Raw genomic sequence first — 6,000 nt, forward strand, 5'->3', positions numbered from 1 at the left:
GTCCAATCCACCTACCAACGTGTCTTTTTGGACTGTGGGAGGAAACCGGAGCACCCGGAGGAAACCCACGCAGACACAGTGAGAACACACCAAACTCATCACAGTCACCCGGAGCGGGACTTCAGGTCCCTGGAGCTGTGTGACTGCGACACTACCTGCTGCGCCACCATGCTGCCCTTAATTAAACAAATGAGAACCAAATTGTCCTTTTTTAGGCTTCAAACTGCTATATCACAACATTCTATATTTGTTGTTTAAACAAAAAGTTTAGAATAACTTTCTGGAATATTTAGGCCTTTTCTATGTTAATAATTATCTTATAATAATAGAATGTGTATAATGTATTATAATTTTCTGGTTCAGCTTGCCACGCAAAAAAATGTTTGCAATGCTTCATGGGATTGGCTCTGTTGAAATTTTGACTATTTTCCAATCAAATGTGGAAATAAATCGGCTCATTGAACTGGTTTATCTTAGTGATTAGGTTAAACTGAATCGAACGAGTTGGCAATCCAAAGAGGTTCAGCTCTTTGAGTCTTAGCATCTCCCTAGAGACCTAGAGATCTCAGCCATCACATCAATGCACACAGTACAGGCAACAGAGGAATTTAAGATTTGTGAATTAAAAGAGTCATTTGTGTTGTTACTAGGTTACATTTGTAAAGTACAAGTACTGGGCAAATCTGATTTAAAAACCACAAGATTTGCTATGTATGCCTACATTCTGTGCTAGGTTTGGCACATTTCATGATGTTACATGTGGAAAGTCAGTTTAACTGGTACGTTGAGTTGGACATGGAATGCCTGAGTTGACTGGGACATTGAAAACTGGCTCATCTTAAACGGGTGTGTGGAGTTCAGCTTATGTTCAAGAACCAAGGGCAGATGCAGAACAAACCACAATAAAAATGTTATGTTGCACATTCTGAAAAAACATGTGCTCCTATTTTAAAGTTGGCTGGAATATTTCATTTTTATAGAGAAATACATTTCAGATGTTAATGAAAGAAAATAGATTTTTGAGTGTAATTCTTCGTGCTACAGGCAACAGGGAGAAAATAATCTGCCAAAAAATAAAAAAAAACAAAAAACTAAAATCTAATTATCTTCACACTGGTGTATGTGAAAATTACTAACCACGTAGCCAGGTATTCAGACCAGTAAGCAAGGTAATTCACTCATCAGATCATTCTGTCTCTGTGCTTCATAGGTATTCATCTCAATTTGAATGTAAAATTAATAAATGCTCTCTGCAATCTTAAATAATTTCCTGCTTGAGGTTTTTCCCCCCATTGGTTCTGGGTGCTTAGAATCCAAAGACTATTAATATATTAACATATATGTTATGTATGGAGATCATTCTGATATGTGATTCAGTCATCCCTCAGAATATAATATTTTGTAAGTTTTATTTATTTATTGGAACATATCACACTTAAAAAATCATATTTCATTATTAATAAGGATGTGGAAAATCACTCAAATCATTGTCTCATCTAAGTTCTCTGATTTAGGACTTAATCCAAAGTCTTCATAGACAATTTTATTTATGTTTTTTAAAAGAGATTTGGTTATAGATGTTGTTTGTATGTTGTATTTGTTTCTAATCAAGCGTCTTGTGTTGTTAACCACAGAATGTTGGTGTGATGTTATATGTCAGAGTTGTTTTAGTGTGTGTTGCACTGGTAGCAGATCACACGCAGTAGTGCTGCTGAAGTCTATCAACCAAAATGTTCAGCCAAAAGCTTAGTTGGGGCAGTGTGTGACCACTTATAAATGACAAGAAGATGACTAACACAAACTCTGCAGTAACAGAGGGAGAGGTAATTATTTTTAATATTTCATTATATAAGTGTGTAAAATAAAAGAACATAATATAAGCCCTGAAGATGAAACTGGGCGTATGAAATTAACACCGTTTTAAAACATGTACCCTTGGGGTGCCAACACGGTGACAGTTTTTCTGACAGTGTACTGAAAAAAAATCACAAGCTCATAACAGAAGCAGGTAAAAATTAAGTAAATCTTATGATGTTTTTAATCAGATTTAATTAATAATGTGTCACAGTTTAACCTCATCATAACATGCATTACCTCATTGGATTCACAAATCTTGAGTACTGATGTGATGGCTGAGATCCCTAGAGAGACTGAACTGAGCTGATCTTCGACTCATTTGACTCAGTGTAACCTAATCATTCAGTTAAACCAGGCCAGTGAACCACATTCCATTTTAAAAGAGTAAAGAAAATATGAAACAAATCAGATCCCATAAAGCATTGCAAACAACCGTTTTTTTTTAATGGTACGCTGCACCTGAAGATACAGCTGAATTACTGTAAACACAGAACAGGCCTGAATAGTCTGGACATTTCCTCAAACTTTTCTGTTTGCTTAAACCCAGAAACAGATAAACCCATAAAATAATGAATGTTGTGATCTAAGAGTGTGAGCCTGAAACCTCCAAAAGATCATTTACTTCTCCTTTGTTTAGTTCCTGTGTGCTACACCCCCAACCCAGACCTCCGCGCCCACTCCCACGCCAGTTCATTTAAACGGACAGTACAAATGTATCAGCTTGGAAAAATGAATTGAACATTTCATCACAAGTGGATGAAGATAGCTGATGTAATCTTGCAATCTAATAAAGGCTGGCCATAGATGGGATTTCGCTCCATTGCATGGTGGGATTGATTTAGACAGACTTTGGGGGGATTTTGTGGGAAATGTTGCAGTGTTGCGGAGGAGATGGCGCTGCTCCAAAAGCTCAGGATTTCACAGTCTCTAAAAGAGAACAGGTGCTGAGGAGAGAGAGAGGGCAGAACCTGGGGCTCTGGAGGACCACAGGAGAACACTTAACAGCTGACCATCACAGATGACTGAAAGATGAGGATCAGAGTGTGTGTGTGTGTGTGTGTTTAAATGAGACAGAGGGAAAGAGAGAACATATATACACATAGGTGGATCTAGATATTAATAATTTACACTCAAAACTGTACAATGAATGGGGAACAAGATGCAAGGTTTTGTTCCAATAATGAGGAGATATTTCTATATAATTCTGCTTTTGATTTTTTAAATAAAAGAATAAACATTACACATATGGAAGCTAAAATAACAGCCTGTTTATTTTATTTTGTATTTATTTATTTATTGTGATGTCCTATCAGCATTTTTTGTTTGTTTTATGGTATCTACCTAGATGTAGCCAAGAGAGCTTTCTCCCATTACTTTGGACTTTAGGAGCTAGCCTAATGCATTATTCTAACTACCAACATAATCAGGAACTGACAGCAGAATCAAGCAATCAAAGGTACATTTCTAATGCATAGGCCTTTTTTTTCTTGAGACATGAAATATTATTCTTGGTTCATCTGGGGGTTTCTGAACATTTTCCTCAGGAATGTAATTATTCCATAGCTTGGTCTCATTTACTTTAAGGCATGTCTTAATAGGGGACATATTCTATCCATTTTCTAAAACTTAACCCAGTTCCCTTGGTCCTTAATGGATTCAGCACCTGCTCCTTTTAATGATACAGTGACTCACTGAGCGTACAGGAATAAAGCTCTTGTATTTAGCCATTTTTATTTGATTCTCTTTCACATTCATTCTCATTTCTGATCAGTACTGGTTTTTGATCAGTACTCTTATTTCTGAACACATACAGTTTAATTTACTCTATTTAACCTCACCTTTGCGCTCTCACCTTGAATGGAGACAGTTGAGGTTGAAAACAGTATGTAATGTACCTTTAACACTTTATTTAATGTACAGAATTGGAGCAGGACCATGAGGATGCATATATATAATTTTGTATCTTATGGGATTTTTTTGTCCCATACATTCTATTTTGAAATGATTCTAGCATGATGTTTAAAATTCATTTTTCCAGCAGGTGATGAAACCTTACCCAGTGCTGACGTGTTCCCATTCAGTGTAAATTGCTGTGAATTTGCTCCCACTTCCAAAGGAGTGCATCAACAGCAAAAACAGTGGAAAAAGCAGTAGATGGGGGTGTGCTATTGTGGGAGGAGCAATGGCCTGTTCAGGACAAAGGGAGAGATAAGAGGGCCTCCTAATAGTTATGAAGATTACTGGGCTGACAAAATAAGGGGGACCCTGGCATGTCAGAAAGGAACAGGGTGTGTCTCTCAGTCTGTCATGGCTCAGAGCTCATGGGGCATGGTAGTAATGTTCTCCACAGGGAAGGAGAAATAGATTGATTTCAGATTTTTTGACACAACTCAAGTCCCAGTCGGCAGCAGCTCATCCAAATCCACTTTGTCCTCCAGGGCCTTGTGCTGCTACTGATCAATGAGAGGATGTTTTACATCAGTGGTCACTATTAATAATTACAGCAGCCTTATACTAACATGCCTTTGTATTCATTGGGAGATTACAGTTCATGACCAACTTTATCACTTTCCCCTTTAATAAAAATACAAACTACGTACAATCCTTTGGCACTCCTCACATGCCGACATTGGCTTTGGGGGTCTTTACATCATTGCTCCTCACTGCCCTTTGAAATTAGAGCAATGTCTTCATCCTTGTTGCTTTCTTAATTAAATCAGGGAGCACTGATTATCATTTTTTTCCTGCATGCATTTCTAATCGCAGATGTGCTCACTAGACATATTTAAATGTCAATCAGCCACCACAGATCACTGAAAGCCTAATTACGCACAATTAGTTAACTGTCATATGCAGTAATTACTGGAGTGAATGGACAAATTAAGAGGAAATTTAATTGGTTGCTCTTAATGGAGCTAAATGTATTTTAAGTATGGGCATGGCCACCGTTAAAATGTATATTTGTTCACTAAACAAATTCTAAAAACTCATTTCGGAAATATACTACAGATGAATGTGTATTCATTATATAACATATCTGGAATGAAAACAACTTTTTATATTGTTTTGGGAATTAAAACATTTGGCTCAAATATGTATTTTTCGATTCTAATCACACCATGGAACTTATGAGTTACTCATTCACTCACACACCTATATACTCAATCACATACTCACTCACTTATTCACACACGTGATCCCTCACTCACACACACACGTTCACTAGTTCTTCAACTTTCATATATACTCATATAAACTCATTGCATACATGCTCATTCACTCATTTACATTCATATATGCATGCTCACTCGCTCACTCCCTCATAGACATACCCACATACGTGCTGATTCGCTCATACATTATTCTCAGTCACCCAAGTGTGATGGGAATTCAGTAAGTTGTTGATTTAATCTACTAATCCTGCAGTTAATTTTATAATGGCTGGAGGAAGTGACACTTTCTGAGGGACTACAAAGTTATCATCAGCTCATTTCCATCATTAGTATTGCTACAGTCACTCTGAAAACTAAACCATTATGAGCAGCACAAGCCTGTTGCGGTAAATTGAGCATCATGCTGTGTGAGACTGTGGATTCCAAGACATTAGTCCTCCACCATACAGCCAGGACTTAGGGGCTTAGTGATTACATAAAATAATTATAAATATAATATATTAAACGCCCCTTGTACATGCCCATTCACTTACTCATATACATACAGGACATGCCAAGGGCGTACATTTGCACCCCGCCACCCCTCAATTTTTCTTTTTCTTTCCAAAATAAAGTTTTCTCTTTGTTCCGTGATAACACAATAAAGGACTGATATACCACATATTCTATTCTATGTGCTTATAAATTATTCAGAATAAAAATGTATAATTTAATTCATGAATTCTATAATGTTAAACTGATGACTGGCAGTTTGTTGTGTAGTTAAACTGTGTTATTCATAGCTACAGACAATTGTAGCCTGCTGTATGCTGTGCCTCATAGCTTAGCATTGCTCTTAACGTTTTTCTGATGGACTCATTTCATCAGTGTACTTGACTTTATGTGACTTACACGTTTCTTTGTAAAATAGCTACTTATGTCCACCTTCTTCTCTTTTTATGCCAGTCTCACTCACTTTTGCACCTGAGTC

Source organism: Hoplias malabaricus, chromosome 4 (assembly GCF_029633855.1).
Source record: "Hoplias malabaricus isolate fHopMal1 chromosome 4, fHopMal1.hap1, whole genome shotgun sequence".
Taxonomy (NCBI): Eukaryota; Metazoa; Chordata; class Actinopteri; order Characiformes; family Erythrinidae; genus Hoplias; species Hoplias malabaricus.